A 24,325-nucleotide genomic window follows, 5' to 3' on the forward strand; every position below is an offset into this window, starting at 1 on the left:
TACCCAGGCTGGAGTGCAATGGCGCGATCTCGGCTCACCGCAACCTCCGCCCCCTGGGTTCAGGCAATTCTCCTGCCTCAGCCTCCTGAGTAGCTGGGATTACAGGCACGCGCCACCATGCCCAGCTAATTTTTTGTATTTTTAGTAGAGACGGGGTTTCACCATGTTGACCAGGATGGTCTCGATCTCTTGACCTCGTGATCCACCCGCCTTTGCCTCCCAAAGTGCTGGGATTACAGGCGTGAGCCACCGCGCCCGGCCAGCACTTTGGGAGGCCGAGGCAGGCAGATCACGAGGTCAGGAGTTCAACACCAGCCTGGGCATCATGGTGAAACCCCGTCTCTACTAGAAATACAAAAATTACCCAGGCGTGGCAGTGAGTGCCTGCAGTGTCAGCTTCTCGGGAGGTTGAGGCAGGAGAATTGCTTGAACCTGGGTAGCGGAGGATGCGGTGAGATGGCACCGCTGCCCTCCAGCCTGGGTGATGGAGTGAGACTCGGGCTCAAAAAACAAAAAAAAAAAACTGTGAGCAATGAGCAAAACTGGAGGCGCCAGACTACCGGGGAGATAGAGGAGGCCATGGATATTTCCCTACACCGAAAAGCTCATTGATTTTGTGACTGATTGATTGGATCTGGAGGTAAGAGGGACTGACTCCAGACTTCCAAGCGGAAAGTGCGGAAGGCACCCACAGGGAATAAAGACGTGGGAGACGCTGTCCCCTTGTAGGGAGACTGTGTCCTCTCGGGGCCGGCGCAAGCTCTGCCCAGGTGCGAACGTCATAGGGAGGAAGCCAGGCAGGGAAGGGCTGAGGCCGAGAACCCGCATTTCCGCCCAACTCTTTTTTTTTTTCGGTCTCAGGATTATTTCATAATAGAATTACATGCTTTTGGCTCCAGTGTGTCCAACCGCAAATGTGACAAGTACATCCGTCAGCACCGTTCTTTCCTTGGAGACGCAGACTTGCCCTTGGCTGCTGCCTGTGGACCCAAATCAAGCCTGGGTGCGTCTGACAGAATACCAGGGCACGGTTTGCCTCCCGGCCCTCCATCGCTACCGTGTGGCTACAGCTTGAGTCCCCTGGGCATCAGCTCCTCTCTCATGCCAGCCATCAAGCTGTTAGCTGCCAACAGGGACATGGCATTGCGGGTTCTGTGGGTGGCACTGTCAGTGTGGGGCAGGATCCCACAGTTCTTCCGGGTAGGTGAGGGGGGTTTGTTGGCAGTGGTTCTAGGGTCATTGGATCCAGTCCAGCAGCTGCAAGCTGGCCGCTGGCGAAGGCCTGGTACAGGTCATCCTGGTTTACGACATCGCCCCTGCTGCTGGTAACAAACACAGATGTTTCCTTCATCTTCTGGAAGAAATCCTTGCTGCAGAGTCCCTTGATTGCTGGCGTCAGGGAGCAGGCCACGATGATGAAATCAGACTGGGCAGCCAGCTCGGGGGAAGACACAAACTCCGCCTGGAATATTCCGCTGCATCCGCAGGCCTGGGCTGGCGCCCTATGTACGGAAATCTCTGGGCGCCAAATGGTTTCAGACGCCGAGTTATGGCCTGGCCTATGCGCCCCAGCGCGATGATGCCGCCAGTGCTGTGTGTGAGCCCACAGCCACACAGCCAGAGGGGCTTCCACAAGGCCCAGCCGCCGTTCTTCACTTCTTCGATGGCCTCCGGCAACCGGCGGCAGGTGGTGAGTAGCGGGGAGACTGCAAGTTCGGTGGTGGCATCTGTCAGGACATCTGGGTGTAGCCCACTCGGATCCCACGCTTCTTGATTTCATCCAAAGCCAAGTGGTCAACGCCCACGGACAGGGTGCTGCGACTTTCAGGCTGGCCCCTGCGGCATCCAGGAGCCTCTTGTCCATGCGGTCAGAGAGGAGGCAGAGCAGGCCGCGCGCCCCCGTCAGCCCTCGCTCCAGCTCCTTGTCTGGGACGTGCTCATCCGAGTCCCACCGCTCCGTCTCACAGCCTGAGGCCCGGGCGAGCGCGGCCCTGCCCTCGGTGGGGGGGGGGGGGCGGTCCTGCGGGTGACAAACACCTCCACGAGTCGCACCGGTCTCATCCACCCTGCAAACGCCGGACACAGACCTGGACTTTTTTTTTTTTTTTTTTTTTTTTAAGATTCTTCTATATTTTATTGCATCATATTATAGTTCATTGTTCATCCATTCATTTTTTTTTCTACTTTGGACATTTTTATTGCTGTTTAGGAGTCAACAGGGGACAATCCAGTGTAAAAAGTCCCAGAGTTTTCCTCTAACTTTGCCATTGTTTCTCCTGCATGACCTTGGGCCAAAACCTCCACCACTCTGAGCTTTGATTTTTACATGCATTATACGAAAGGCTAATTAATTCTACAGTCGCTCTTTTATCTTTGATTCTGTGCAAAGCACGGAGCTAAAAGCTTCCTTTAGAGAACTCAGGGTCTTGACGGGGTGGGGTACAGTCTGTGAGATTTTGTGCACTTTCCTGATGACGTAGAGAATTGCTTATTCCAAAGGGGCTGTATGATTGGGAATCCATTCCACATCTTATGGTCTGGGATCTGTGAGGGAGGTGACCCTGTTAATTATCCTGGGTTCCCAGCAATGTTTTGAAATAGCAACTCATAAGATCATGTAATCTTTTAAAGTAATGAAACCTTTCTTTTTTTTTCTTTTTTTTCTTTTTTTTTTTTGAGACGGAGTTTCGCTCTTGTTACCCAGGCTGGAGTGCAATGGCGCGATCTCGGCTCACCGCAACCTCCGCCTCCTGGGTTCAGGCAATTCTCCTACCCCAGCCTCCTGAGTAGCTGGGATTACAGGCACGCGCCACCATGCCCAGCTAATTTTTTGTAGTTTTAGTAGAGACGGGGTTTCACCATGTTGACCAGGATGGTCTCGATCTCTTGACCTCGTGATCCACCCGCCTCGGCCTCCCAAAGTGCTGGGATTACAGGCGTGAGCCACCGCGCCCGGCGAAACCTTTCTAACAATAGAATCATGTGTGCAATTCCAATACATAAATCAGTCAGTAATGAAGCAACACTGGCCGAAACGGAGGCAGAAGGCATGGAGCTTCTTGCTTGAGCTGTCTCTGGAACACCTTTCTCTTAATTCTTTGGCATCAGGGTCCAGGAGGATGGCCACTTTTCCACATTAAACAGCTCTCAAGGTCACTCAGTGGGCTTCTCCATTACAGTCTAGTCAAATGACTACATCTCTAATTCCAGGAGACACTTGAAGTAAAGGTCCAGAGGGTGGCGGGCTTTCCCTTGTAGTCCAACTGCCTTGGTCTGAGGGTGCCTGGCCCCATTAAGTGTCCCCACGGGCCACGAACTTCTCCTGTGCAGCTCAGAGGCAGCCACAGTGCACGTGGGGAACATATACAGTGAACTCACGGGTGTTTTTCTCCATGTGTACTACTCATGGTTACGGAGGCTGGGATGTCCACCATCAAGGTGCCGGCAGATTAGGAGTCTGGTAGGGGCCACTCTCCACTTTTAAGATGATGTCTTGATGCTGCCTCCTCTGGAGGGGACAATTCTACGCTGTTTGAGGACTTAATTGCTTCCACAAGGGAAGAGCCTTCATGGCCCATTGAAAAACGTTCGCCCATTTTTGATATTATAAAATGTGTTTAAGTCAGAATGCTATGTGAGGCGCAGTCAGAATATCATTTCTCCATTAACAAAATGGTTTGGAGAGCTCTTCTTATGTGTGACAGAAGTCAGCAACCAAATTTCATCTTGTTACAACCATTTTGTTTTTATTAAAATGAAACACACACACACACGCGCGCGCACGGACCTGGGCTTGTGTCTGCTGCAGTCGGACTGTGTGGTCCAGGAAGGAAAATCCCCTCCACAGTGTTTGAAGGAAGCATACTGCAAAGCTTTGAAATACTCATTTTTTGAGTGTAAAAGATCAACGTTGGATACCAGGGCAAGATTCAGAGGAAGAAAAGGATATTGATACATTATGTTGAAGCCAAGATGAAAAACAACAAAGGATTTTCCCTGGTCATTAACACAAAGAAGCCAAAACAGGAAACATGCTTTTTCCTACATGTTTGCTTGGACCAGTCTTCCTCTCCATGGCACACTGAAGAAAATGGATGGTTCTGTTTTTGAATATGTATAAATGATCCTCTTGATCCAAATTATTTTTAGAAGAAAAACCTAATTGAACAGTTATGGCTGAAGAGCATAATAAATGTGCTTTGAGAATTGTTCTTAAAAAAAAAAAAATTTTTACACCGCCTGTCATTCAATGTAGAGGCAGTGCAGCTGGGAAACTGCCCAATCAGGATCCTGGGAGCCAGAGCACTGTTCAATCAGAGGCGCCGAGGTCTTGAGTGCTGTCCAATTACGGTGCGGAGGCGGGTCCGTCCCTGGAGTCCCGTCCAATGAGGGTCAAGGGGAGGGACTCTGCGCGCCACGCCTACCCTGAGCGGGCCCGGCGGTCCGAGTCCGGGTCAGGCTCAGTTGCAGCCGCCGCTGGGCCGCGGGACATGGTGAGTGCGGCGCGGAGTGGATCCCGGGGCGGGGCGGCAGGTACCGGCGTCCGCCTGCGTCCTCGGCGGCGCGGAGCTGAGGGACGAGCTCCTGCGCCCCTGGGATCGGTCCCCGCCCCGTCTCCCGCGCTGAGGCCGCGCTGGGGAGCTCTGGTCCCGGCGGGAAGCTCCGAGTTCCCGCCCGCCCCCGGCCCCGAGGCTGCAGAGCGGGGAGCGGCGCCCCGAGCCCCCCGCAGTCCCAGGCTCCCGCGTTCCTGCGCTCCACACCCCCTCGCCCAGCCCGGGGCCGCGGCTCCTCCGAGGCAGGGTCGCCCGAGACCCCGCAGTGCAGTCCTGGCTCCCCCGGGATCCGCCCTGGCGCCGACGCCGCGGGGCCTTCTAGGGTTCGGGTCCCTGGTCGGCGCCGCCTCCGCCGGCTCCTCCGCGGCTCAGCTCCTGGGGGGCCTCGGCAGGGCGGGCGGGGCCGGGCGGGGGGCGTCCCTGGAGCCCCCACCTGCAAAGGCAGCCCCTGGGGCGCGCGAGGTTTCGTCCCCTTGAGTCCCGGTTTTCCTTCTTGGGCACTTCCTGACCCCTCTGACCTCAAGATGCCTGGCGTAGGGAACGGGGAAAAAAACAAGGGTTCCTGGCCCCTGGGTTCTCACATACAAGGAAGAGAAGTCACTGAAGAGGCCAGAGAAACAGGGGACAGCAAGGACCCCAAAAGCAAATGCCCGCAGACCCACCGTGGGGACGCCTGGGAGGCTGGGCCATTCGTTTTACAGGACGGGACTGAGTAACCACTGACCGCAAACGAGGGGGTAAAACCACAGAACCAGAATTTGTTGGATGTTTTAGGACTCCGTAGTCTTTGAGGATGTAGCTGTGAACTTCACCCCAGACGAGTGGGCTTTGCTGAATCGTGCTCAGAGACGCCTCTACAGAGACGTGATGCTGGAGACTGTCAGGAACCTGACCTCCCTAGGTAAGGATGACGCCGTTCCTTCCCCCCCGTCCAGTAGAGCCTCGGATTCCCTAGCTCTGGCGTTCACTCCAGAATGTGGGCTGAACCGCAGGAGTTTACCCTGGTGAGACCGATGTGCTCATCTTCCTGATGGCGCTTGTCATCCAATAGCTTCCTCATGGGTGGATCAAACCACTGTTTTCTCTCCCGAGTGCTGCTGGCCTCTGGAAGGGTTTTGACTCCGCCTTTAGGAGAGGAGCTCTTTTTGAGGAGCATTCCACTGGGAAATAGCAATGGGTAAAATCCCTTCCCACTGAGGAAGCTGAATTTGGCGAATCCCTTGGCATCCGTGACTTTTCATCCATTCTCTCAGAATGTCCTGAGGGAAAGACCGTCCTATTTCCTCTTTCGTGGTTAGGATGTGGGCGTGTGCGTGTGGCCACCTCATTTCCATGTTGCTTTTCTGATAGCAGCACATGTATGTCACCATTTGTCTCAGTCTTCTGGGGAGAATTTTCAGTAGTCTCTCTACCACGTCGGCTTCTTATCCTTACTTCTGTCAAAGTCTTGAAGCAGCTAAATCTCCTTCTAGTCTTTTTTGTTCTTTTTTGCTTAAAAGGGCATTCTTTTTTTTTTTTTTTTTTTTTTGAGATGGAGTCTTGCTCTGTCGCCAGGCTGGAGCACAGTGGCACAATCTCGGCTCACTGCAACCTCCGCCTCCTGGGTTCAAGCGATTGTTCTGCCTCAGCCTCCCGAGTAGCTGGAACCACAGGCGCATGCCACCATGCCCGACTGTTTTTTTTGTATTTTTAGTAGAGACGGGGTTTCACCATGTTGGCCAGGATGGTCTCGATCACTTGACCTCGTGATCTGCCCGGCTCGGTCTGCCAAAGTGCTGGGATTACAGGCGTGAACCACCCCGCCAGCCAGGGCATTCTTTCTTATAACATTTGTTTATTTTGGGGTCACTATTTGAAAATAAATGTACATGTTCCCTACTTATTTTCTTCCTTCATCCTATCAGTTCCTTCCAAAGAAAGTAAATTTTGTTGCCGTTTATTTCATACTATGACACTCAGCTTAAAATTAGTGGATGAGGCTGGGTGCAGTGGCTCACGCCTGTAATCCCAGCACTTTGGGAGGCCGAGGCAGGTGGATCACAAGGTCAGGAGTTCAAGACCAGCCTGACCAAGATGGTGAAACCCCATCTCTACTAAAAATACAAAAATTAGCTTGAACCCGGGAGGCGGAGGTAGCAGTGAGCCAAGATTGTGCCACGGCCCTCCACCCTGGGTGACAGAGCGAGACTCTGTCTCAAAAAAAAAAATTTAATAATAATGGATGAAATCCTCTACAGCATGTATTTGGGAAAGAAATATGAGGGGGATGGAATAGGTTATTCTTCACAAAAATGACTCCTGGTTGTTTATTTTAGGAGAAGAATGGAACAGCCACAGCACTGAAGATCAGCGCAAGAATCAGGCGACACATTGCAGGTGAGTCACGTTCACACAAGAGAAAGAAGTCTCTCAGCAGAGAACAGTAGTGCGCCATTTTAGTATGTGTGTGGATATAAGTCAGGTAGTATGCAGTCACAGAAAATTTTCACAAGGCAGTTTAGAAAAGCGATGCAGATGCTGACAGACACAGTTCACTTGTAAATAAATATCAAGGAAAAAAAGCCCATGTTAAAAAGAAAAACAAAACACTGAAAATGATCCCGTGGTTCCAGCCTCTGTCAGAGCATTCCACTCATACCACTTTGGTTGTTTACTTTTGGTTTTTTTTTGGGGTTTTTTTTTTTTTTTGAGACTGTGTCTCACTCTGCCCCCCAGGCTGGAGTGCAGTGGTGCGATCTCGGCCCACTGCAACCTCTGTCTCCTGGGTTCAAGTGATTTTCCTGCCTCATCCTCCTGAGCAGCTGGGATTACAAGTCCTGCCACCATGCCCAGCTAATTTTTGTATTTTTAGTAGAGACGGTGTTTCACCATATTGGCCAGGCTGGTCTCATACTCCTGACCTTTTGATCAACCTGGCTCATCCTCCTAAAGTGCTGGGATAACACAGGCATGAGCCACCGTGCCTGGCTGGTTTTGTTTGGTTTTATTTTTTGAGACAGAGTCTTGCTCTGTTGCACAGGCAATCTTGGCTCACTGCAACCTCTGTCTCCTGGGTTCAAGCAATTGTCCTACCTCAGCCTCCCAAGTAGCTGGATTACAGGCACACACCACCATGTCCAGCTAATCTTTGCATTTTTACTAGAGATGGGGTTTCACCACATTGGCCAGGCTGGTCTCGAACTCCTGACCTCAGGTGATCTGCCTGCCTCAGCCGCCCAATTTCTGGGATTACAGGCATGGTCCACCACGCCAGTCCTGTGTGTGTATTTTTACTAGAGATGGGGTTTCTCCATGTTGGTCAGGCTGGTCTCGAGCTCCCAACCTCAGGTGATCCACCCACCTCAGCCTCCCAAAGTGCTGGGATTAAAGACATGAGCCACTGTACCCAGCCGCGCTTATACCACTTTGAAACAATTCCTAAGTCAAAAAATATACATTCATTGGAAATGGTGGGAATGCAGTCATACTAATCAGTAAAATCCATCAGCAAATCACTAAGAAATAAATAATATGATCCTTATTTTTAACAGAAGTCATGTGGTAGAGACACCCTCAGAATCTAATGAAAGTAATCACTATGGAGAAACTTTCAACCAGATTCCAAAACTTAGTGCGCATAAGGGTCTTGCAGCTAGAGTAAAAACCTACAAAAAGAACAAGTTTGAAAAAGCCATCATGGATGCTTCATCCCTAAAGAGTCGCATAGCAGCATGTCAACATGGGCAAAGACCCTATCAGTGCAAGGAATGTGGGAGAACTTTTCTTTGCTACTCATCCTTTAGGGCACACGTCAGAGCCCACACTGAAGAGAAACCTTATGCATGCAAAGAATGTGGAAAAGCCTTTATATACCTCTCCAAACTCAGAGCACACATAAGAACGCACACTGGAGAGAAACCTTACGAATGTGAAAAATGTGGGAAAACCTTTCGATCCCCCTCAAATCTTTGGACACACAAAGAAACGCATACCGTAGAGAAACCCCATGCCTGTAAAGAATGTGAGAAAGCTTTCTCTTCTCTCTCGTCGCTTAGAAAACACCGGAAAGTTCACAGCGCAGAGAAAGCCTATGAATGTAAGGAATGTGGGAAAGCCTTCCTTCATTCCTTCTACCTGATCATACATGCCAGAATGCACACTGGAGAAAAAGCCTACAAGTGTGTGGAATGTGGGAAAGCATACAGTTGGCCCTCAGACCTTAGGATTCACATGAGAACACACTCTGGAGAAAGGCCTTATGAATGTAAGCAGTGTGGAAAATCCTTCAGCTCCCCTTCATCCTTTAAGGGACACGTAAGAACTCACACTGGAGAGAAGCCCTATGCTTGTAGGGAATGTGGGAAAGCCTTCAGTAGTCCCTCATACTTCAGAACACATGTGAGAATTCACACTGGAGAGAAACCCTATGTGTGTAAGCAGTGTGGGAAAGCCTTCAGTTGGTCATCATCTTTTCGGGGACATTTGCGAACTCACAGTAGAGAGAAACTCTATGAATGTAAGGAATGTACAAAAGCCTTCAGTAGACGCTCATCCTTACAAAGACATGTGAGAATTCACACTGGAGAGAAACTCTCTAAATGTAAGCAGTGTGGAAAAGCTTTTGGAGGTCTCCCATCCTTAAAAAAACACATGAAAACTCACACTGGAAAGAAACCCTATGTTAATAAGTAACGTGGCAAAGATTCCATGCAGATGACTTACTGTATTGAATAAATACCATTAGAAAAATTTTAAAAAGGTCTTAGGTATAGTCATGGCGTTATTAGTGCCTTATGCTTAATGTAGACCTCTATCCTATTATTTCAAGTTTTGGTTTTTTTTTTTTTTTTTTTTTTTTTGAGAAAAACACAAAAACTTTTAAGTATTTGCAAGGCATACTATAACAAATTACCACAAAGCTGATGGCTGAATGAAACAAATTTATTCTCTCATAGTTCTGGTGGCTAAAAGTTTGAATTTTTTTTTTTTTTTAGTTATTGGAGACAGAGTCTCAATCTGTTGCCCAGCCTGGAGTGCAGTGGCGCAGTCTCGGCTCACTGCAACCTCCGTCTCCCGGGTTCAAGCCATTCTCCTGCCTCAGCCTCCCGAGTAGCTAGGACTACAGGCCTGCACCACCACGCCCAGCTAATTTTTTGTATTTTTAGTAGAGACAAGGTTTCATCGTGTTAGCCAGGATGGTCTTGATCTCCTGAACTTGTGATCTGCCCACCTTGGCCTCCCAAAGTAGTGGGATACAGGCGTGAGCCACCGCACCTGGCCTACAAGTTTGAATTTAAGGTTGGCTTTTTCTGGGGGTTCTTAGGGAGTATCTGATCTCTCCAGGTTTCTGGGGTCTCCCAACAATTCTTGGTATTCTTTGGCTTGCAGATGCATCAGTCCAGTCTCTGCCTCCATTTCCCTATAACCTACTGTGACAGTTTGTGTGTGGCTTTTTTTTTTTTTGAGATGGTGTCTTGCTATATTACTGATGCTGGAGTGCAGTGGTACAGTTATGGATGCTGCAGTCACAATATCCTAGGGTCAAATGATGCTACAGCCTCAGCCTCTGGAGTACCTGGGAATACAGGTACATGCCACAACACTCAGCTAAACTCTGAGCGTTTTATCCCCTTCTTTGTAAGGTATTGGGTTCAGGGCTTGCCCTAACACATGAATATCTTACGTTGAGAGCCTTAATTTCATCTGCAAAGACACTTTTGCCAAATAAGGTTGCACTCACATTCTGGGTTGACATACTTTTTTTTCTTTCTTTCTCCAACCTATAAGCACTGAGAACTTTTTTTTTGAGATGGAGTCTCACTCTGTAGCCCAGGCTGGAGTACCTTGGTGCCATCTCAGCTCACTGCAACCTCTGCCTCCTAGGTCCCAGTTCAAGTAATTCTCCTATAAAAAAATAAATCGGAGCTCCGTATTTATTAATTAAATAATGACTAAATAAATACGAGCTTGCCCATAAATAAATAAATAGATACATACATACCAGCCTGCTCCTACCTCAGCCTCCCAAGTAGTTGGGATTACAGGCATGAGCCACCATGCCCACCTAATTTTGTATTTTTCACTAGAGATGGGGTTTCACCATGTTGACCAGTCTGGTTTTGAACTCCTGACCTTGTGATCCGCCTGCCACTCCCAAAGTGCTGGGATTATAGGCGTGAGCCACTGTGCCCGGCTGGGCTGACATACTTTGAAAAGAGGACACTATTCTACCCACTGCATACCTAATTTTTTTTTTTTTTTTTTGAGATGGACACTTACTCTGTTGTCTAGGCTGGAGTGCAGTGGCACAATCTCAGCTCACTGCAACATCCACTTTCCAGGTTCAAGCAATTCTCCTGTCTCAACCTCCCAAGTAGCTAGGACTACAGGAGTGCACCAACATACCCGGCTAACTTTTGTATTTTTAGTACAAATGGGGTTTCACTATGTTGGCCAGGCTGGTCTCGAACTCCTGGCTCAGGTGACCGCCTACCTCAGCCTCCCAAAGTGCTGGGATTCCAGGTGAGCCACCGTGCCTGGCCGCATTAAATTTTGGCATGTAGAGTTTTAATTATAAACTGCTTATACAAAAAATTGTCTTATGAAGTCTTTTGACCCACAGCTCTCTTAGAAGCGTTTTTTAATATATAAAAGTCGGGATTTAAATACTTTTATTTATTTCTAATTTTTATTACATTCCAAACGTGGCTATTATGATGATACTTTGGTATCATCAGGATTTTATCACTTGCCTAACTTCAAAGATACTGGAATTTATATAACTGATAATCTATCTTTTCTTTTCTCCTTTCTTCTTTTTTTTTTCTTTGAGATTGAGTCTTGCTCTGTGCCCAGGCTGGAGTGCATTGGCGCGATCTCGGCTCACTGCAACCTCGGCCTCAGTTCAGGCGATTCTCCTGCCTCAGCCTCCCAAGTAGCTGTGACTACAGGTGCCCGCCACCACACCCAGCTAACTTTTGTATTTTTAGTAGAGACAGGGTTTCACTGTGTTGGCCAGGATGGTCTTGATCTCTTGACCTCGTGATCCGCCTGCCTCGGCCTCCCAAAGTGCTGGGATTACAGGCATGAGCCACCGCGCCTGGCCCCTTTTGGGACCTGCCTGGCTAATATGGTGAAACTGTCTCTTTACTAAAAATACAAAAATTAGTCAGATGTGATGGTGCATGCCTGTAATGCTAGCTATTCGAGAGGCTGAGGCAGGAGAATTATTTGAAACTGGAGGCAGAGGTTGCAGTGAGCCAAGATCATGCCACTGCATTCCAGCCTGGGTAACAGAGCAAGATCCCATCTCAAAAAAAAAAAAAAAAAAAAAAGTCCGGGCGCGGTGGCTCACGCCTGCAATCCCAGTAATTTGGGAGGCCGAGGTGGGCAGATCACCTGAGGTCAGGAGGTTAAGACCAGCCTGACCAACATGGTGAAACCCCATCTCCACTAAACATACAAAAATTAGCCGGGTGTGGTGGCGGACACCTGGAATCCCAGCTACTCGGGAGGCTGAGGCGGGAGGCTGGCTTGAACCAGGGAAGCCGAGATTACACTACTACACTCCAGCTGGGCGACGGCGCGAAACTCTGTGTGAAAAATAAATAAATAAATAAGAGAGGTGCCCAAGTGCCCCATCTTAACAATATTTCCCTGGAGGCCCGCCATGTGGCAGTGTGGTAACCGGAAGTGGAAAAAGAGGACAAGCATACCTCGAACTCACATCCCTCGGCTACAGGAACCAGCGCTGCCGCCGCGTCAGCTCAGCACCAATACTGCAGTCGTCACGCTGCGTCACCTTCAGAGAGGCCGCGCCGCTCACAGGTGCCACATGTCCCTAGGCTGCCACGCCACTTCCGGTCCGGAACAGTGGCCGGAGGCCTAGGACTGCACATGCGCAGTCCACACCGAGGCCCCGCCCCCTGGCTTCCTGCCAGTCCTTAGACCCCACGCGGGGTCAATAGTGCTCCCCCCTCAGGTACCTTGCTCCTCCGCTGCTTGGGGCACCACTTGGGGAACCCAAGCCCTCTAGGAAATGTGGCTCAAAAAAGGACAGCCGTCAAACGCTAGGGGCCCGCCCCTCACATTACCCCCAGCATGCAACGCGGCCCCTCCTCCAAAGCAGCCGTGCCCCGGAGCCCGCTGGGAGTTCCGACCGTGGCACAGTGCACAGGTGCAAGCGGATTGTGCGTCTTGCTGGGGAAGTCGTGTGACTGAGTTTCTGGAAAGCTCAGAAGGGGCTCCACCACAATAAGGATATGTGTATCTAAACATATCGAGCCGTGCAAAAGGCATAGTTTTCCAAAGACGTAGCAACTTAGCATTTATTTTTCTCCCCCTTTTAGAGATGGGGTCTCACTATGTCGCCCAGCCCGGTCTTGAATTCCTGGGTGCAAGCGATCCTCCCACCTCACCTTCCCAAAGTGCCGGGACTACAGGCGTGAGCCAATGTGCTAGCCACAGCTTAGCATTTCTGTTGCACATACTCACCAACACCCAGCATTTTCCTGGATGTTTTTGGCTTTTTTTTTTTTTTTTGAGACGGAGTTTCGCTCTTGTTACCCAGGCTGGAGTGCAATGGCGCGATCTCGGCTCACCGCAACCTCCGCCTCCTGCGTTCAGGCAATTCTTCCTCAGCCTCCTGAGTAGCTGGGATTACAGGCACGCGCCACCATGCCCAGCTGAATTTTTGTATTTGTAGTAGAGACGGAGTTTCACCACGTTGACCAGGATGGTCTCGATCTCTTGACCTCGCTATCCACCCGCCTCGGCCTCCCAAAGTGCTGGGATTACAGGCTTGAGCCACCGCGCCCGGCCTGTTTTTGGCTTTTAACCAGTATGGTAGGGAGTAGCAGTATCTCATTTGGGCTCTAATTTGCATTTCCCTTACGAAAAAAATTGAATTATCATTTAATTATTAGCCATTTGGATAAGCTTCCTTTGTGAATGACTAATCAAATCTGTAATTTTCCTCCTCTGCCTTCTTAGTAGCAGGAGCAGTTGCAAGCCCTCAGCCAGGTCTATGTATTGCGCATTTCTTCTGCTGTTCCATAGGCCCTCTTTTCACTCTCCCACGCTGCCTTTTGTTTCATAGCTTCTAGTATCAGGTCATTCTATTCTATGGTGTGTTTGTGTTTTCAGAAATGTTTGCCTATTCCAATTCATGATCTCTTATGTTATCTTCAGTAATAAATCTGGAAAGAATTTTCATTCATGGCATGGTGTAGAGGTCTGGATACATTTTGTTTTGTGTAAAGTTTCTGGCTAAGGGGCAGAGGCAGGGACATGACCAGGCGGACACATACATATTGGCTGGAAATGCTCTCAGAGGAAGGGCGAGAGGCTCAGCTCACATCCACGCAGAGAAGCACTGAGGAGTTCCGGTGGATGGCGGGTGGTACAAAAGTGGAAAAAATGGTTGTGACCATAAATAAGGCCATGCAGCGCTAATGCGAGCCTCCACTGACAGCCACTTGGCAGGACACAAAGGTCCAACGGTAGAGGACCTTACGAAGGCTCCTGGGCCCCACGTGTGTGTAGAGGGGGTGGGCTGCCTCAGCCATACCCGTGGTCTGAGCAGCAGCCTGAAGACCACAGCCATTGGCTTTGCGTGCCTGAGCTGGTTTAACCCTCTTTTATTAACTCCGACACATGCTCTCTGCTACCATCTAGTGATAAGTAATGAAAACGCAGACGCCTTAAAATCTTAAGACCGATGACAGACTATTTATAAGACTGCAGAGGACCATGACTTGCACATTTTAGAGCTCAAGGCCGAATAACCTTGCTCTTGCGTGACGGGCTTAACTTTCTTTCACATTGGATTAAATATGGACGTACTGATAATGCAATAAAAATGGACACGTGTGCACACACACAAAAAACGATACCAGGGCCGGGCGCAGTGGCTCAAGCCTGTAATCCCAGCACTTTGGGAGGCCGAGGCGGGTGGATCAGGAGGTCAAGAGATCGAGACCATCCTGGTCAACATGGTGAAACCCCGTCTCTACTAAAAATACAAAAAATTAGCTGGGCATGGTGGCGCGTGCCTGTAATCCGAGCTACTCAGGAGGCTGAGGCAGGAGAATTGCCTGAACCCAGGAGGCGGAGGTTGCGGTGAGCCGAGATCGCGCCATTGCACCCCAGCCTGGGAAAAAAGAGCAAAACCCCGTCTCAAAAAAAAAAAAAAAAAAAAAAATGATACCATACTGTTTTGGGTGTTAACATTATGACTTGCTGTAAAATTTCCCACGGTTCCCAAGATAAAAAGACATAGCAAAAGCCCCCATAAGACCGAATGCCAAAAAAACCACTCCAGTTTGTGCAGGTGTGGAGATGGAAAATGGCAAAGATGAGCTGCCTCTGTCCAGTCCTGGATAAGTATCAGGTTCCTCAGTAAAATAAATGTGGTTGTTGTCATCTAAATTTTAGTGAGGGTCGGGCGCGGGGTCTCTCGCCTATAATCCCAGCACTTTGGGAGGTCGAGGGGAGCAGATCACCTGAGGTCAGGAGTTCAGGACCAGCCTGACCAACATGGTGAAACCCCATCTCTACTAAAAATACAAAATTAGCCGGGTGTGGTGGCGCATGCCTGTAATCCCAGCTACTTGGGAGGCTGAGGCAAGAGAATTGCTTGAACCTGGGAGGCGGAGGTTGCAGTGAGCAAAGATTGTGCCATTGCACTCTAGCCTGGGCAACAAGAGCAAAACTCAATCGCAAAAAATAAAAAAATAAATTTGGGGGTGGTACTACACAGCCAGAGAGTCAGAACACTGCCACTATATGACATTTCCTTCCACCTACTCGAGATGACACTGACTACTAATGTATGAAGTATGAATCTGGCTCTAATTTTGAGATAGTGGTATTTTTAATCACTTTAAGGAATTATCTTCCTAAATAATTATTTTTACACTTGATCTTGGCCAAAAGGCCAAGAAGCGATCTAAAATATTTTGAAGCACAAACAGAAATTTACTTACATACAAATACATCCTTACCTACCTTAGGATATTTCCTATCTCCTTGGTGATTTATAGGAAGACAGTTGGATTTTCCAATATGGAAACATTTAAATTCCTGGAATTAAGTTCCACTCCTTTATAAATATATAAACATGTTGGGTACTCTACTGTCCCATTATGATTCATGATTCTTCATTCAAATGTGAGATGGGTTTAACTAGATGACACCTGATCTGTCTCCCCCGATCCTAATAGTACAGTGTGTTCGCTGGTCCCAAACGAATTCTCAAAGGATCCTTTGCCAAACCGCTGGGCAAGAAGCTTCACCCTGCCAGGCTTTCATAGTGCTCTAAGCCCACCTGCACCCACCCTAGCCCTGCGGCTCCATAACAACCTTCAGGGCATGGTGGTTATCCTCGTCACACAATGGGAGCCCACCATGCTGCAGCCCCCAACAGGGGCTGATTTGGTTTCTCATAGGAAAAGTCCCCTTACTCCCTGGTGTCTCATGAGATTCTCTTGTTTCCTGTTTTCCACCGGGAGCTCTGTCGTGAGACTGTCTGTTCCCATGCTCCACCGCCATCATTTCCCATGCGATCTCCTCATGTGTTCCTGTCCCAACATAACATCCCTGGGTCAGGTCCAACTGTCGGCCCTGCAGCCTTCACAGTCTGTTTGCGGAGGTCCCAGCGGATTCGCCACTCGCTGTCAGGGGAAGCTGGATGCTGCTTTGTCTTCTTTCTTGTTTTTAGAAATGCAGTCTCGCTCTGTCACCCAGGCTGGAGTGCAGTGGCACGACCTCGGCTCATTGCAACCTCCACCTCCCAGGTTCAAGCAGTTCTCCTGCCTCAGCCTTCCAAGTAGCTGGGATAACAGGCGCCTGCCACCACGCCCGGCTAGTTTGTTTATTTTTAGGAGAGACGGGGTTTCACCATGTTGGCCAGGCTGGTCTCGAACTCTGGATCTCAGGTGATCCGCCCGCCTTGGCCTCCAAAACTGCTGGGATTACAGGCGCGGCTGTGTGTGTGTGTGTGACGGAGTCTCACTCTGTTGCCCAGGCTGGAGTGCAGTGGCCAGATCTCGGCTAGACGCAACCTCCACCTCTCAGGTTCAAGCGATTCTCCTGCCTCACCCTCCCGAGTAGCTAGGATTACAGGAGCGCACCACCATGTCTGGCTTCTTTGTATTTTTAGTAGAGGTTTAGTAGGGAGTTCTCTATGTTGGCCAGACTGGTCTCAAACTCCTGACCTCATGATCTGCCTGCCTCGTTCTCCTAAAGTGTTGCTCTTACAGGTGTGAGCCACTGCGCCCTTGTGAGACAGGGAGTCGCTCTGTCGTCAAGGCTGGAGTGCAGGGGCGCGATCTGGGCTCACTGGAACCTCCACTTCCCAGGTTCGAGCGAATCTCCTAGCTTAGCCTCCTGAGTAGCTGGGACTACAGGCCTGCGCCACCACGCCAGGCGAGGGTTCGCCATGTTGGGCATTGCCAGGCTGACCTCGAACTCCTGACCTCAAGAGATCCTCAAGTTGTGGCTTCATAAAGTGCTGGGAATACAGGCGTGAACCACTGCGCCCAGCCTGGACGCTTCTAAAGCTCTAACTTGCACATCTCTTGGCAACAGACAGGTGTTTTCAGCGACCAAGGCGCCAACTGGAAGCCTAAGCGTCAGCGGTGAGAGCCAGGACTTGAAGGAAAGCTCCTCAGCACTTCCGGTTCCGGTTCTGAACTTAGCCGTGAGTGGCCCGGATCTCCCAAGATGCGCAGGTTCAACTTCCGCGCAGGAGTGGGCGGCCGGTCCAGATGCTGCGACTGCGCACTCCAGCCAATTAAAAACTCCCAGGTGCCTCCGCGGCACGTGGTGGCTACGTGTTGCATGCTGGGAGCCATTTGAGGAATAGGATCCAAGTGTATGAGGAGGCTGTTGGGTCTATCCTGTTTTTCTCCAAGAACTTAGGATCCTTGGGGTGGTGCGCGTTTAGGAAGTGAGCATCATGTGCGGTGGACAGGGCTCTGTAGACCCCACTGGGTTGAGGCTAAGCGAGGAGCGTTGGCGGTGCCTGCGCGGAGCCTGTGTCGCGCATGCGCAGCCATGTGTGTTCCTAAACTGAATAGGGATGATGGTGGGGGAGGGGGTGGCGTTATTGCGCCTGCGCAGGGCTGCGGCCCTGATGGTCTTCCTGGTTGGTGTGAAAAGACAGAGTCGCCTTTTGCTGAATGCTGAGTTGTTGGGAATAAGTGCTTGTCTTCCGATGTAGCGGAGGAATCAGCATTCACACTAAAGGTTCATCAGCAAGGCTTGCTCTTACTTTCTGCAGTCTCGCCACCAGAGTGCACTCAACAAAGGAAGAGGAGCCATGTTTACGTCTAACGCATGCAGCCATACTGCTGTGTCCTGATTCCATCGGCTGGAACTGGACCGCACGTTCTAGGCTATACCCGATTGGCTAACAACTTAAAACTATCCAAAAAAAAAAAAAAAAAAAAAAAAGCAAAATAAAAAACAAACAAAAAAAGCAGAAAAAAAAAACTTTTCTGAAGAGGTGAGGGCAGAGGAGAACAATGGAAAACAGAAAGTAGCTTAGGGAATGCTGAGAGAGAGGCAAAAATACTTCTAAATAAGGAAAGAGGAACAAGCTATGACCTGAGGCTTGTCCCGGCTTATCCAGGCATGTCAGGGCAGATATCTAGGCTAAAATGTAAGAACTAGGAACAACATAAAATACACTGGGGGCAGATGTAACAAAGGCCTTTGAGTAGATTAACCTAGAGGAAGGGACTACAATCTTTTTTTTTTTTTTTTTTTTTTGAGACAGAATCTCACTCTGTCGCCAGGGGCCAGGCTGGAGTGCAGTGGAGCGATTTCAGCTTACTGCAATCTCCGCCTCCTGGGTTCAAGCAATTCTGCCACAGCCTCCTGAGTAGCTGGGACTACAGGCGCACGCCACCACACCCAGTTAATTGTTGTATTTTTAGTAGTGACGGGGTTTCACATGTTGGCCAGGATGGTCTCGATCTCTTGACTTCGTGATCCGCCCGCCTCGCCTCCCAAAGTGCTGGGATTACAGGCGTGAGCCACCGCGCCCGGCCCGATCTATTATTAATAGGCTAAGGGAATTTGAAGAGGAACTTTTATTTCTTTCACTTTCTACATGAGTTCTTGAAAGAACCTGTTGTTGTGGCTGAAGAATGTGAGTCGCTGTCACCTCCTTTTCACCTCTCACCACAACCATGAGGAATTTCTGCAGAGAAATGACTGCTTGAGGGGCTCCTGGTGTGGATCCCTAGTGAAATTTTGCAGCAACGAGGTTAAAACTCGGTTTAACCTTGAGATGTCTGGGAGCTAGAACTGAGCTTCAGATAGCCTCAAGAAAGACCTGAGAAGACATGATTCAGATGCCCAAGAATAAGACATTCCTTCCCTCCACCCAAGGATCCCCCTTGGAACTCTCTAGAATTCCTTTTACATTTCAAACCACAGCATTTCCAGAGCTCTGACCCCAGGAACTTGGTGTGAACTTAGAGAGGTGTTGCTGGTGCCCTGTCTCTTCCTCCAGGTTAAGTAGCTGGGGTGAGGGCAGCTATGACCTTGGCAAGTGCTTCCTAACTTCACACTGGGTTCCAAAAACATCTTGATGGGTCACAAGTCTTTCAGACGTGGGAAGTGCTGTTGGTGCACACCTAAACATCGAAGAGCATATGAGTTTTAATGTTTTCTTAGTTCATAAATGAGTTTTTTTTTTTTTTTTTTTTAGGTTTTCCATTGAGTTATTTAAAATTAGCAAAATTCACAATTTCCGCCAGGAATGCTGGCTCACAATTTTAAGTCGAGCTGGGTTTTCACAAACGCATACTTGTACCACCATAATCAAGACACAAAACACTCTGTCACCCTTAAAAACCTCCTACTGCCCTTTTGGGCACAAACTGTCCTGTGACCCTAATGCCTCATCTGGTTCTAAATTCCTGTACTTTTGCTCTATCCAGAATGTCATATAAATTGATGCTTTTGAATACTCTGTTTAAAACCTAATGCTGGCTGAGTGTAGTGGCTCACTCCTGTAATCCCAGCACTTTCTGAGGCAGAGGCGGGCAGATCACCTGAGGTCAGGAGTTCAAGACCAGTCTGGCTAACATGGTGAAACATGATCTCTACTAAAAATACAAAATTAGCGGGGTGTGATGGCATGCACCTATAATCCCAGTTACTTGGGAGGCTGAGGCAGGAGAATCACTTGAACTTGGGAGACGAAGATTATAATGAGCTGAGATGACGCCATTGCGCTCCAACCTGGGCAAGAAAAGTGAAACTGTGTTTCAAAAAACAAAAATAAACATCTAATGCCATACTTGGCAAATGGTGTAATTATATTTATTATCCAGAACAAGATGACTTGTCTTGAAACATAAAAATTTAAGGCCGGGCATGGTGGTTCATGCCTGTAATCCCAGCACTTTGGGAGGCCGAGGCGGGTGGATCACTAACTAGGTCAAGAGATCAAGACCATCCTGGCCAACATGGTGAACACCCATCTCTACTAAAAATACAAAAATTAGCTGGGCGTGGGGGCACATGCCTGCTGTCCCAGCTACTCGGGAGGCTAAGATAGCAGAATCGTTTGAACCAGGGAGGCAGAGGTGGCAGTGAGCCGAGATCATGCCACTGCACTCCAGCCTGGCAACAGAATGAGACTCCCTCTCAAACAAACAAACAAAAATTTGAACAGTTCCCGATACAGGTAGTAAGACACATCAGGCCTTCACTATGGAGGGTTTCCATTACTATTATGGGGTATGTAATGTTAACCAGGAGTCTGCTTCTTGTGATTAACTTTTGTCATTTTGAGGCAGGAGAGTAGGGAATTAGGTAACCAAGAGTTAAGGCATAAGCAAAGGAACAGCAGGTGCAGTCAGTTCCAGGCCACATCCTCACTCCTGTGATAACAAGAGAGAAGTCTCCACTTCAGCCCCTGATTGGACAGGACCAAGTCGCCACCTCAGCCTCTGATTGGCCATGGGCTAAGTGTTCACTTCAGCCTCTGATTGGTTCCGGGCCAATCCTTCATAGGGTATAACCAATCGGAGGTCTCTAAAGGGCACCCAGGGGTGTTACAAAATTATTGTAGCTTTATAAAAACCCTAAAAAAATTGCAGTGGGTTTCTTGAGCTGCCTGCTAGAGCCCACTCCCACTCTGTGGAGTGTACTTTCATTTAAATAAATCTGCGCTTTCACTGCTTTGTGTGTTTTAATTCTTTGTTCAATGCGTCAAGAACCTGGACAATTCACAGTCAACACTTTCCATCTCCTAACAATTTGTACAATGAGAGGAACGTAGGAAAGGAGCGATCAAATACGCTAACTGTGATGGTGAAATGACAGGCATCTTTGCAACGCTATCAGGACCAGTTAACATTGAAAACTGACACAGACTGGATTTTATTTGCCTTTTTTTTTTTTTTTTGAGAAAGAGTTTAGCTCTGTAGCCCAGGCTGGAGTGCAGTGGTGCAATCTCGGCTCACTGCAACCTCCGCCTCCCAGGTTCAAGCAATTCTCCTGCCTCAGCCTCCTGAGTAGCTGGGACTGCAGGCGCCTGCCACCACGGCTGGCTAATTTTTTTATTTTTAGTAGAGACGGGGTTTCACCATATTGGCCTGGCTGGTCTAGAACTACTGACCTGTGATCCGCCTGCCTGGGCCTCCCAAAGTGCTGGGATTACAGGTGTGAGCCACCGTGCCTCATTTGCCTTTAATTAAACAGAAAGCTGTTACACATTTTTCTCTTCTAATATGTGCTGGAAGTCTAAGCATATGGAAATAACACCTATGAAAATCAAATGAGCATTTTAGGATTTGTGGATCATTAAAACAAAAGTTTACACTTAAAAATTATTGTTATATTATTTTGAGATGGAGTCTCACTCTGTCACCAGGCTGCAGTGCAGTGGAGCAATCTAGGCTCACTGCAGCCTCCACCCCCAGCCTTCCGAGTAGCTGGCATTACAGGCACGCACCACCACACCCAACTAATTTTTTTTTTTTTTTTTTTTTTTTTTTAGTAGAGACAGGGTTTTACTATGTTGGCCAGGATGGTCTCCAACTCGTGACCTTGCGATCCTCCTGCCTTGGGCTCCCAAAGTGCTGGGATTACAGGCGTGAGCCACACCACCAGGCCAAAAATTATTTTTCCTTTAATTAAAAAAAAAATTGTTGGCCGGGCGCAGTGGCTCACTCCTGTAACCCCAGCACTTTGGGAGGCCGAGGTGGGTGGATCACGAGGTCAAGAGATCGAGACCATCCTGGCCAACATGGTGAAACCCCGTCTCTACTAAAAACATACAAAAATTAGCTGGGTGTGATGGTGCACACCTGTAGTCCCAGCTGCTCGGGAGGCTGAGGCAGGAGAATTGCTTGAACCCGGGAGGTGGAGGTTGCAGTGACCTGAGATCATGCCACTGTACTCCAGCCTGGTGCCTGATGACAGAGCAAGATTCTGTCTGAAAAAAAAAAAAATTGTATACCTATGTAACAAATCTGCACAATCTGCACATGTACTCCAGAACTTAAAGTATAATAATAAAAAAAATTTGTTGGGCCGGGTGCAGTGGCTCACGCCTGTAATCCCAGCACTTTGGGAGGCCGAGGCGGGTGGATCACGAGGTCAAGAGATCGAGACCATCCTGGTCAACACGGTGAAACCCCGTCTCTACTAAAAATACAAAAAAATTAGCTGGGCATGGTGGTGCGTGCCTGTAATCCCAGCTACTCAGGAGGCTGAGGCAGGAGAATTGCCTGAACCCAGGAGGCGGAGGTTGCGGTGAGCCGAGATCGCGCCATTGTACTCCAGCCTGGGCAACAAGAGCGAAACTCCTTCCCAAAAAAAAAAAAAAAAAAAAAAAATTAGTTTAAGGATGACTAATAAATTCGGGTGTTACTCAGAATGATAATCCTGTCTGCAGCTCACTTCAGTTATTCCTGGAATAGTTCTCTTACCATCCATAGATTTTATCCTCAGCAGGAAAGCATGGTGGGCTTGCCTGGATACCACTCTGCTCATGGGAAAAGACACAATGGGCTAGAATTGTGCAGATGACCATCACTGTTCCTCAGACTGTGAAGAACTCTAGTTTTCTGCAGGACACAATTTTTTAGTCAGTGTGTAGGAGCAGCAAAACAACAATGCCACATACATAGCAATTTACAATTATTTCACAGACATTAAAAACAAACACCCAGGCCGGGCGTGGTGGCTCACGCCTGTAATCCCAGCACTTTGGGAGGCTGAGGCGGGCGGATCGCGAGGTCAAGAGATTGAGACCATCCTGGCTAACACGGTCAAACCCTATCTCTATTAAAAATACAAAAATTACCTGGGTGTGCTGGCATCCGCCTGTAGCCCCAGCTACTAGGGAGGCTGAGGCAGGAGAATTGCTTGAACCCAGGAGGCGGAGATTGCAGTGAGCCGAGATGGCACCACTGTACTCCAGCCTGGCGCCTGGCGACAGAGCGAGACTCTGTCTCAAATAAATAAATAAAATAAAAAATAAAAAACAAACACCCACATTGTGGTTCAAATCCATATGAAGCAACTGGTTCCAGATGCCAATGTCCAAACTCATAAAAACATGACATGTCCTAAAATTTTTAATGTTTGCAGAAATGAGGCTGAACCCTAAGTATATGAACCCTAAGTATACCTTCATTTTTGTGGGAAAGAATTATTACTATTATTATTTTGACACAGGGTCTCATTCTGTCACCCAGGCAGGAGTACAGTGGCAAGATAGTAGCTCATTGCAGCCCGGGCCTCCTGGTCTCAAGCAGTCCTCCTCCCTGAGCCTCAAGATTAGCTAGGTCTACAGGTGCACATCACCCTGCCTGAATACTTTTGAAAATTCCTTTTTGTAGAGACAGTGTCTCACTATGTTGCCCAGACTGGCTTTGAACTCCTGGGCTCAAGCGATCCTCCCGCTCCAGGCTCCCAAAGCGTTGGAATTACTGGTGCGAGCCACTGCCCTGGTCCTACTGTTAGTTCTGTACTATGCTCACTATTTCTTAACACTCATAAGCAGTTCTTTTTTTGAGCATGATCTTGGCTCACTGCAACCTCCGCCTCCCGCCTCCTCCTCAGGCGATTTTCCTACGTCAGCCTCCCGAGTAGCTGGGATTACAGGTGCATGCCACCACACCTGGCTAATTTTTGTATTTTTAGTAGAGACAGCGTTTCACCATGTTGGCTGGGGCAATAGAGTAAGACTGTGTCTCAAAAGAAAAAAAAGAATTTATTAGATAAAATTATAACAACATAGGAAACAAATGTACTAGAAAGAAAGCGCCTAACTCTGAATGCATCTGGTAATATTGATTCAGAAGTATAATTTTTAAAGTCGCAAAGTTGATTTGGCAATTCAGTTTCAATATTTTAATGAATTCTTTCAGTAAATAAAAAAAGAGATTGACGTTTGTTAGTATACAGCTTATTTGAAAAACCCAGTTAAGGAGGCTATTTTTCAGAAACATTTTTTACATTTGTATAGAATCCAGCTTTGAAAACACAGTTAAGCCGGGCGCGGTGGCTCAAGCCTGTAATCCCAGCACTTTGGGAGGCCGAGGCGGGTGGATCACGAGGTCAAGAGATCGAGACCATCCTGGTCAACATGGTGAAACCCCGTCTCTACTAAAAACTACAAAAAATTAGCTGGGCATGGTGGCACGTGCCTGTAATCCCAGCTACTCAGGAGGCTGAGGCAGGAGAATTGCTTGAACCCAGGAGGCGGAGGTTGCAGTGAGCCGAGATCGCGCCATTGCACTCCAGCCTGGGTAACAAGAGCG

The 24,325-nt window shown here is 48.7% G+C and overlaps 1 protein-coding gene and 1 pseudogene across 1 annotated transcript in view; both read right to left on the reverse strand.

Annotated features, from left to right (window-relative positions):
* LOC116532793 (zinc finger protein 555) overlaps positions 1-24,325 on the reverse strand; it is an 86,542-nt gene that overhangs the window by 21,991 nt on the left and 40,226 nt on the right. The gene's annotated exons all lie outside the window — the stretch shown is intronic.
* Positions 856-2,061, reverse strand: LOC116532794 (annotated as a pseudogene).

This window comes from Sapajus apella, unplaced genomic scaffold (assembly GCF_009761245.1).
Source record: "Sapajus apella isolate SASKATOON/1434 unplaced genomic scaffold, GSC_monkey_1.0 scaffold77, whole genome shotgun sequence".
NCBI classification, from domain to species: domain Eukaryota; kingdom Metazoa; phylum Chordata; class Mammalia; order Primates; family Cebidae; genus Sapajus; species Sapajus apella.